Genomic DNA, 9,262 nt, shown 5'->3' with positions numbered 1-9,262 from the left:
TATAGAACAATACGCCTAATAGGACTTTCGCAAATCATATACCTTGACAAAGTTTTGAAGAAGTTCAAAATGGATCAGCCAAAGAAAGGGTTCTTGCCTGTATTGCAAGGTGTGATGTTGAGTAAGACTCAAAGCCCGACCATGACAGAAGATAGAGAGAGAATGAAAGTCATTCCCTATGCCTCAGCCATAGGTTCTATAATGTATGCCATGTTGTGTACCAGACCTGATGTGTGCCTTGCCATAAGTCTGGCAAGGAGGTACCGAAGTGATCCAGGAGTAGATCACTGGACAATAGTCAAGAATATCCTAAAGTACTTGAAGAGGACTAAGGAAATGTTTCTCAGTTATGAAGGTGTTAAAGAGTTCATCGTAAAGGGTTACGTCGATGCAAGCTTTGACACCAATCCGGATGACTATGAGTGTCAATCTGGATACGTGTTGAACGTGGGAGCAATTAGCTCGAGTAGCTCCATGCAGAGCATTGTAGACATAGATATTTGCAAAGTACACATGGATATGAATGTTGCAGACCTATTGACTAAAACCTCTCTCACAAGGAAAACATGATCAAACCCAAGAACTCATTGGGTGTTAATCACATGGCGATGTGAACTAGATTATTGACTCTAGTGTAAGTGGGAGACTGTTGGAAATATGCCCTACAGGCAATAATAAAATGGTTATTATCATATTTCCCATTCATTATAAAAGTTTATTATTCATGCTAGAATTGTATTTATTGGAAACTTAAATACATGTGTGAATACGTAAAGTACCGTGTCCCTAGTATGCCTCTACTAGACTAGCTCGTTGATCAAAGATGGTTAATATTTCCTAACCATAGACATGATTTGTCATTTGATAATGGGATCACATCATTAGGAGAATGATGTGATGGACTAGACCCAACCATAAGCTTAGTATCATATCGTTTAAGTTATTTGCTATAGCTTTCTTCATGTCAAGTATCTATTCTTTCGACCATGAGATCATGCAACTCCAGATACCAGAGGAATACCTTGTGTGCTATAAAACGTCACTTTCATAACTGGGTGATCATAAAGGTGCTCTATGGGTATCTCTGAGGGTATCTGTTGGGTTGGCATGGATCGAGACTGGGATTTGTCACTCCATTTGACGGAGAGGTATCTCTGGGCCCTTTCGGTAATACAACATCACAAGAAGCTTGCAAGTGATGTGACTAAGGAGTTAGTCATGGGATATTTTATTAAAGAACAAGTAAATTAAGAGACTTGCCAGTAACAATATTTAAGTAGGTATGAGATACCGATGATCGAATCTCGGGCAAGTAACATACCGACGAACAAAGGGAACTGCATACCGGAGTAACCGAATCCTTGACATCGTGGTTCAACTGATAAAAGATCTTCGTGGAATATTTAGGAACCAGTATGGGCATCCAAGTCCTGCTATTGGTTATTGACCGGAGAGGTGTCTCGGTCATGACTACATGATTCTCGAACCCGCAGGGTCGCACGCTTAACGTTCGTTGATGCTAGAGTAGTATTGGGATATTTGATGATTGGTAAACAAATGTTGTTCGGAGTCCCGGATGAGATCCCGGAGATCACGAGGAGTCTCGGAATGGTCGGGAGGTAAACATTTATATATGGAATGTTGTTTTCAGGGTTCCGGAAAAAGTTTCAGTTTTTTCGGTATTGTACCGGGAAGCTTCTAGAAGGTTCCAAAAACTTCTAGAGGAGTTCGGAAGTCCACCAAAGGTTCCACCACGTCCCAAGGGTCAGTGTGGGCTGAGGGGAGGCGCCCTGGCCTTATTGGACCAGGTGCACACAAGTCCCTCAAAGGCCCGTGCAGTTGGGAAAGGTGGAAAGTCCACTTTTGTATGGAAGGGAAGGAGGACTAGGATTCCACCTCCTCCCCCCTTGGCTGCGCCCTGGGGTTTGGAGGGGCTGTTCCCCACGCCCCTCCACCTATATATAGAGGGGAGGGGCGCACCAAGAGGATACACCAAGCCTGGGGAAGACAAAGGCCCAAGCGGCGAGAAGGGCCATGCATAGGCGAGTCAGCCGATGCACCAGGCACTAGGTGTGGTTGGTGAAAGGATCGATATGGTTGACTAGAGGGGGGGGGGGTGAATAGGCAACTAACAATTTTTAGACTTTTCTTAGTCAAATTAAACTTTGCAACAAAATAGGTTGTCTAGATGTGCAACTAAGTGAGCAACCTATATGATGCAATGACAACTAGCACACAAGCAAGCAAAGGATGTAAAACAAATAGACTTGCAAAAGTAAAGGCACGAGATAACCAAGAGTGGAGCCGGTGGAGACGAGGATGTGTTACCGGAGTTCCTTCCTTTTAAAGGGAACTACGTCTCCGTTGGAGCGGTGTGGAGGCACAATGCTCCCCAAGAAGCCACTAGGGCCACCGTGTTCTCCTCATGCCCTCACACAATGCGAGATGCCGTGATTCCACTATTGGTGCCCTTGAAGGCGGCGACCGAACCTTTACAAGCAAGGTTGGGGCAAACTCCACAACAACCGGAGGCTCCCAACAACAACACCAACACCACGAAGCTTCACCACAATGGAGTATGGCTTCGAGGTGACCTCAACCGTCTAGGGTGCTCAACACCCAAGAGTAACAAGATACGCAAGGGATAAGTGGGGGGAATCAAATTTCTCTTGGTCGAAGTGTAGATCTGGGCCTTCTCAACCGATCCCGAGCAAATCAACAAGTTTGATTAGCTAGGGAGAGAGATCGGGCGAAAATGGAGGTTTGAGCAACAATGGAGCTTTGGGGGAAAGAGGTAGGTCAACTAGGAGGAAGAAGACCCCTTTATATAGTGGGGGAACACATCCAACCGTTACCCCACTGAGCAGCCCCGCACAGGGCGGTACTACCGCTAGGGAAGGGCGTTACTACCGCTGAGAGCGGTACTACCGCTCCCTTCCTAGCGGTACTACCGCGCTGAAGAGGGAGTCAGGCCACTGGCCCCATAGCGGTACTACCGCGGGAGAGGAGCGGTACTACCGCTTCTACTGCCGCTTCTAGTGCCGCAAAACTCGACATGAGAAAACATCGTCTCGAATCGAGGCGGTAGTAGGCGCGGTACTACAGTGGTACTATAGCCGAAACCCGCGGGCGGTACTACCGCTCTACGGAGCGGTACTACCGCTGAGAGCGGTACTACCGCTCTGGGGAGCGGTACTACCGCTAGGGGGGCTTCGGCGGTACTACCGCTGTAGATCGCGGTACTACCACTGGCACAGGGCGAAGCAGGTACGGAAGAGAAGTGCAGCTCCAAAGATGCGACAGGAAGACGACGGGTGTGATAAGGATGTGTACGTGTTGATTCCACCCAAGTCTTACCAAAGCGGATCCCCTCTTAATAGTACGGTGACTCCTACGAGACTAGTCCACCAACACGAAACGCAGGAGCTACACCGTCTTGAATAAAAACACCGAGGGGAGGAAATCGTCTCGTGCCAATGGATGATTCTCTGAAATAACTTAACGCACACGATTAGACCGCAAAAGCATTGTCATCAATCAGCAAAACCACTAGGGAATAAATATGCCCTTACAATCTCACCCTTTTTGGTGGATTGATGACAATACGGGATTTGCATAAACACGATATATAGTAAGCATACAAACCCGACGGTCCTAACATGTAGATGGGCTCCCCCTCGATGTGTGCTATTTAGGTAAGTGCTTTGGACTGCACAACACACATACTCGGATCAAAGCTCCCCCTACATTTTAGAGACCAATAATCTAAGCATGGTGTATGAGAGCAGCATAGATGATATAACAAGAGAAGCACGCAACTCATGAGCTAGATAGACATAGATAATGATACTGAAAGGTAAGGTAGCATATGTCTCACACCATATGATTCAAACTTAAGTCTCACTCGAACTTAGGTCTCACAGACAAACCAATCAAAGCAAATGCGAAGAAAACACGAACAAGACACGAAGACACAACTCGCAAATCCCTAAACTCTCTCCCCCTTTGGCACCAAGACACCAAAAAGGAGAGGGAGTGCTGCTACCGCTCCAGGTGAGAGCAAAAGAGGGACACACACATCAGATCTCAGAGGGGTCATCAGCGCCACCATCGTCAGCCGGGAAGTGCTCAGCATCAGAATCAGTCCAAGGGCAGTGCTGCTGAATCCACTCCTCCTCCTCGGTGAGCTGATCCTCAGAGCCACTAATCACAATAGCACCCATCTAACGCATGAGCTCCCTGTGGCGACCGCGGGCCTTCTTCTCAGCCACGTGAGCCATGTACTGACCATCAGACTCCATGCAGAAGAGCTTCTTTATCTTGGCCTTGAGCTTCTTGGCCCAAGATGGCTCTGTCCCAGAGGGCACGTAGTCATCATCCTCATCCTCAGCCTCAGCACCAAACTCCTCCTCGGTCTCCATGGCAGCAGTAGATGACGGAACACCAGTCCTAGGGGCCTGAGTGCCCCAGTTATCCTTCTTCCTCAGACGCTTGACATCGTGAGAGACCAAATCGCCAATCTCCAGCACCGCCTTGGGATAGACACGATCCCAGGCCTTCTCAATGAGCAGCATAATGAACGGACCATAGATCGGGCACTTGCGCTCGGAGATAGCAGAAACCAACTCAGCCCACATAACATGAGAGACATCCAAAGACTCCCCGGTGGGATTGTCCTTCTCACGCTGGCAGAAAAGAAGCATGTCCACGAGATAAGAATGAACCTGGTCCAGATTCCCAATGCAAGGGAAAAGAGTGTCTCTGAAGATGCGGTGCAGGATATCCAGATAGGCAGGCATCTCATAGGTTTCCTTGTGTGTCTCAGAGTTGATCTTCAGAGTGCAGTATGGCCAGAGAGCTTGCTTGTGAGTGCAATGGGCGCGGGCGTGGGGGCGAAAGCCAACCGGAGACTCAAGACCTAGATCTTCCACCCCAAGCAACTCCATGAAAGCTTTCCACGTGACAGAAACCAACTTGCCATTTGTCATCCAAGTCAGTGTCCTGTCCTCATTAGTCCCTAGGTGAACCGTGGCATAGAATTGGGCCACAATATCAACATCGTAGTCCTTGTTGAATTGCATGATCCTGAGAATGTTCAGTTGAGTGCACATCTGAAGAGCTTCACCAAAGTAGTCGGGATCGCTCTCCATATGCGCGGTGTCGATGGAGTGCACGTTGACATAGAGATTCTTCTTGGCTTTGACAACATCAAAGAAGATGGCAAACTGGAATCTGTTCCAGAACGGACGGTTGACCAAAGTGGGATCTTGGTCGTTCTCATACGGGTTGCGGCGGCGCCTTGCCCAGAACTCTTTGCGAGGCATTTCAGGCACGGTTTTGGTTGCCTTTGGCTTGACCCCAGCCTTCTTTGGGAGTTGAGGTGGAGGTGGAGGTGGAGGTGGAGCACTTGAGGATCCTCCGGCATGCTCGGTGGTGCGGTAGCGCTTGGACGAGGCACGTCCGGGATTGACACGACGAGCCTGATGCTCAGGGACCTCATCACCTGGAACCACACACAAGAACACGCAAACAACCAGAAAACACGAGCATAAGACACCAAACACGAGCAAAAAGATCACTGAAAGGTAGAAGTAGAGTGGAAGTTGGTAGAGAGCGGTAGTACCGCGACCGGATAGCGGTAGTACCGCCACGAGCGGTAGTACCGCTCCAAGCGGTAGTACCGCTTGGGGCGGGGAAACAACAGTTTCCTACTACCGTGGTCAGATCCGGCACTACCGTCCTACCAAATTCAAAAATACTCCAACCAAACATCAATCCAAACTGCCTAGAAGCATTCTCCACCCTACTCAAGCCTAGATTTGGCCAAAAATCTGAAGATGCAACTGCTACTGCCCCTAGATGCTAGATTGGAAACCTAGACAAAAGGAACAAGAGAACGGGGGCAATACCGGCATCCATGGCAAGAGGACAAGGTGGGGATCGACTCCACCGAAGGGAATGGAGAGGGATGGCCCGGAGAGGGAGATCTGCCGGAGCCCTCCCGCGCCACCGGTTGCTGGAGAGAGAGGAACAGGCGAGGGGGCGTGCGAATGGGTATGGGGGAGAAGAAACTCCCCTGCCCCCGATATAACCCCCACTCGCGCCTCTCAACGGTAGTACCGCGTAGGAGGGCGGTAGTACCGCTTGGAGCGGTAGTACCGCTCGCCAGCGGTGGTAGTACCGCCAGCAACCGAAAACTGCTTCTAGACTAAAACCAACAAACGGGAAGAGCGGGAAGGCACAGACAAGGAGAAAAAGAGACAAACCAACAAGACGACACACACGAAACAACGAACTGGAACCCACTCCTTCAAAGCAACCAACCAACCAAAAGAGGAGCGAGCTCTGGCCTCTCTCAAGAGAGGGCGGTGGCCGGAGCCACCTATGTTTGAGTCAATTGGTATGGCACCGCGAAGAATTATCCTTGGGCCCATGACCAAAACTCGTCTTTGAAGCACAAGTACCATCGAAAATGGCTAATGCGAAAGAGTTGATCGTTTTAATGCATAATGGGGGGAGGGAGAGTTCATTGAGAGAACAACACTCCCCCTATGTCCATGCCTACACCTAGACTAGACAACAAGTTGGGTGTGGAGGGGGGTGCACAGGTTCAAGTCACATTGCTCAAATCAATGATATTTAGCTCATGCCTTAACTCGCGAAATCTTGCTTCATCCAAGGGCTTTGTGAAAATATCTGCAAGGTTATCATGAGTGTTGACATACTTGAGCTCGATCTCCCCTCGCCTAATGTGATCACGGATGAAGTGATACCGAATCTCAATGTGCTTCGTCTTGAAGTGTTGCACCGGGTTGAGAGAAATCTTGATGGCACTTTCATTATCACACCAAAGAGGCACTTTGTCACAAATGACCCCGTACTCCTTTAAAGTTTGCCTCATCCAAAGGAGTTGAGCACAACAACTACCGGCCGCCACATACTCCGCTTCGGTGGACGAGAGAGACACACAACTTTGCTTCTTGGAAGACCAACTTACCAAAGAGCAACCAAGGAATTGGCACCCTCCGGAAGTGGACTTCCTATCCACTTTGTCTCCCGCCCAATCAGAATCCGTGAAACCTTCAAGCTTGAAGTTTGGTCCTCTTGGGTACCATAAGCCAAAGTTTGGGGTATGAGCCAAATATCGAAAGATTCGCTTGACCGCCACAAAGTGACTTTCCTTTGGCGCGGCTTGAAAACGTGCACACATCCCCACACTCAACATGATATCCGGTCTAGACGCACAAAGGTAAAGCAAGGAGCCAATCATGGAGCGATATACCTTCTGATCCACCGCTTTACCATTGGGATCGATGTCGAGTTGGCATTTGGTAGGCATTGGTGTAGTGACCGGCTTGACATCACTTAGCTTGAATCTTTTAAGCATGTCTTGAGTGTATTTGGCTTGGTTGATGAAGGTCCCTTCTCTTCTTTGTTTGATGTCAAAACCAAGAAAGAACTTCAACTCTCCCATTGAAGACATCTGGAACTTGGAGGTCATGAGAGCGGCAAACTCCTCATTGAACGCTTTGATAGGGGAACCAAATATAATGTCATCAACATATAGTTGGCATACAAACAACTCCCCTTTGACCTTCTTAGTAAAAAGAGTGGGATCGATTTGTCCTACTTCAAATCCACGATCTTGTAGCAACTCGGTAAGGTGGTCATACCACGCACGTGGGGCTTGTTTAAGGCCATAGAGTGCCTTATCGAGTTGATACACATGATCCAGGAAGTAGGGGTCCTCGAACCCGGGGGGTTGCTTGACATAGACCAACTCATTAATGGGACCATTAAGAAAAGCACTTTTCACATCCATTTGTTGCAACTTAAAGTTGTGATGGGAAGCATATGCAATCAGCAAAAGAATGGATTCAAGACGAGCAACGGGAGCAAAGGTTTCACCGTAGTCGATACCCTCGACTTGGGAGTAGCCTTGTGCTACCAATCTTGCCTTGTTGCGAATGATGTTCCCATGAGCATCTTGCTTGTTCTTGAAGATCCACTTTGTTCCAATGACGTTGTGGTTCCCCGATGGCCTTGGCACCAATCTCCAAACTTTGTTGTACTCAAAGTTGTTGAGTTCTTCATGCATGGTATTGAGCCAATCCGAGTCTTCGAGCGCCTCATAGACCTTTTGGGGTTCAACACAAGAGACAAACACGTGATGTTCACAATAGTTTGCTAATTGTCTACGAGTGCTTACCCCCTTTCTTAGGCTTCCAAAAACATTTTCCATGAGATGGCCTTGAGTGGTGAGCTTGGAAGCAATCTTCGCGGCACGATGCTGTAATTCCTCCTCGGATGTGGAGGGAGGGTTGACTTGATCATCTTGAGCGCCGTCTTGAGCTTGTTCTTGATCTTGAGCTTGCTATTGATCTTGAACTTGCTCGAGGGGGAGAACTTGACCTTGGGCATCATTTAGAGGTTCACCATCATCTTGAGGTTGATCTTGCCCTTGGTCTTGTTCACAAGGTTTAGGGCCTTCACTTTGTTCTTCGGAAGCGTGTGGGTCTTGATGAGGTGATGGCTCTTCTTGAGTAGAGCATTGTCCTTCTCCTTCGGCCACAAGGGGTTCCTCAATGGGTAGAATTTGACCAATACCCATTCTTCTTATGGCTTGGGGAGGAATTTCATCACCTACATCACAAGTACCACTTTGCTCCACTTGGGAGCCATTATTTTCGTCAAACTCCACGTTACACGTCTCCTCAATGAGTCCGGTGGACTTGTTGAGGACACGGTAAGCATGAGAGTCTGTAGCATAACCAACAAATATGCCCTCATGAGCTCTAGCCTCAAATTTAGACAAACGAACACCTTTCTTGAGAATGAAACACTTACAACCGAACACCCGGAAGTACTTGAGGTTGGGCTTGTTGCCGGTGAGTATCTCATAAGGAGTCTTGTTCAAGCCTTTGCGAAGATAGAGCCGATTGGATGCATGACATGCGGTGTTGATGGCTTCGGCCCAAAAGTTGTATGGAGACTTGAACTCCGCCATCATGGTCCTTGCCGCATCTATCAACGTCCGGTTCTTCCTCTCCGCAACACCATTTTGTTGAGGGGTATATGGTGCAGAATATTGATGCTTGATCCCCTCATCACTAAGAAACTCATCCAAGGTGTAGTTCTTGAACTCGGTGCCATTGTCACTTCTTATTGTCAAGATCTTTGCATCATGTTGACGTTGAGCTTCATTTGCAAAGTTGATAACGGTTTGTTGAGTCTCACTCTTCCTCTTGAAGAAGTATACCCA

Source organism: Triticum dicoccoides, chromosome 3B (assembly GCF_002162155.2).
Source record: "Triticum dicoccoides isolate Atlit2015 ecotype Zavitan chromosome 3B, WEW_v2.0, whole genome shotgun sequence".
Classification (NCBI taxonomy): Eukaryota; Viridiplantae; Streptophyta; class Magnoliopsida; order Poales; family Poaceae; genus Triticum; species Triticum dicoccoides.
The sequence above is the reverse complement of the archived record's forward strand: the minus strand, read 5'-3'. Positions refer to the sequence as shown.